This window comes from Hippocampus comes, unplaced genomic scaffold (assembly GCF_001891065.2).
Source record: "Hippocampus comes isolate QL1 unplaced genomic scaffold, H_comes_QL1_v1.1 scaffold12, whole genome shotgun sequence".
Classification (NCBI taxonomy): Eukaryota; Metazoa; Chordata; class Actinopteri; order Syngnathiformes; family Syngnathidae; genus Hippocampus; species Hippocampus comes.
In genome coordinates, this window is record NW_017805478.1 from 642,961 (window position 1) to 644,383 (window position 1,423).

Genomic DNA, 1,423 nt, shown 5'->3' on the forward strand with positions numbered 1-1,423 from the left:
CGGGGTGCCCCCAGTTGGGAAAAGTCCCGGTTTTTTTTTTTTTTTTTTTTTTTTTGTCTGACTGCAATGATTGCGTATGCATGGAAATAAGACTCACCATGTGCACCACTGCATTAGGATGAGTGTATGGATGAGGAGGGCTTTTTTTTCGAATACAAATTCAAATAAGAAAAAAAAAATATTCGTGTGCATTTATTTCCTGTCACATTGATTGCAGGCTGATTTGAGGGCAAGAGATAGCGAGCGTCTGATACCACGAGGGCACACCATTTTTGTTGCCTTAGGTCCGACGGCTGTTTTTAACTAATTTATGGGTGCAGAATCCAAATATGGTACCGTTACGTTTTTGAGCTGTAGGATCCCCACGTTCTTCAAAAAATATGAACTCAATGTGTATGTATAGAAATAAAACACGAAACCCAAATAGAATATTTGAAAACTAAAAAAAATTAAAACATCATAAAAACAGAACTGAGAACGGTATGCCCATGTTTACAAGGCGACGAGAAAAGCCGGCATTGAGCTCGCTTTCTCTTGACCGTTATTGGTAGTGCTGACCTATTGGGAGCTGCACACACCTCTCACTGCTCTCTCTCAATTGGGATTACGCAAACAAGTTGACGCGTCGCCGTAGATAAGTCCAATTGTAATAAACTTACCACAGCGAATATTTTCCAAGAATACAATACCTCAGTCCTTGATTCCCATCCCCAAAGATGCAATGTCATATGAGAAGGATGGAAATGGTAGCTCCCGCACTCAAGAGTGTCATTCATTTCAAAAACTATGATGATTTATTGGATATAAAACACTCTCAAGTCATTCGTGGTTAAGTAAAAGGCACTGAAAGAACTGAGATTGAATTAGTCGGATATTTTGTTACCGGATATATAAGACTTCTACCATGCGATACTATATCAAGGCGCTGGTGGGCCATTATGAAGGTGGGGGTGGGGGGGGGGCTAGGGGGGTATGAGATGACGACCTAATGGAGTGGATGAGCAATGGTTGTCGATGAGTCATGATGAAAAGCTGTCATTTGATGGATGGATGGAGGATGGGGGGGGATGATTCGAAATGCTAGGCTTCATCACAAGTATGGCAGCCCGTCAGTATCTGCCAGCGTGGCCCGCTATTCTCTTCTTGTGTTTTATCCTCCCTCCTCCCCATTTTACTCTCTTGCCTCCATCCTCCGTTCACCCTCTCATCTGCTTTATCCCTCAGCGTCACCCATGAAGGCATGAAGGTGCCACACAGCCCCACCGAGCTCTCGTCAACGGAGAAGGTGGCAGAGCGAGGGCACGCTTTCAGTGGGACACGCTTGCACTGAGATTTAAATAAATAATGGCTTAGCCCGAGTGCTTGTTGGGCCCTCTGAATAATGCAGGAGGGTCCCGGAGCCATTGTTGCTTGGCGTCGCGCG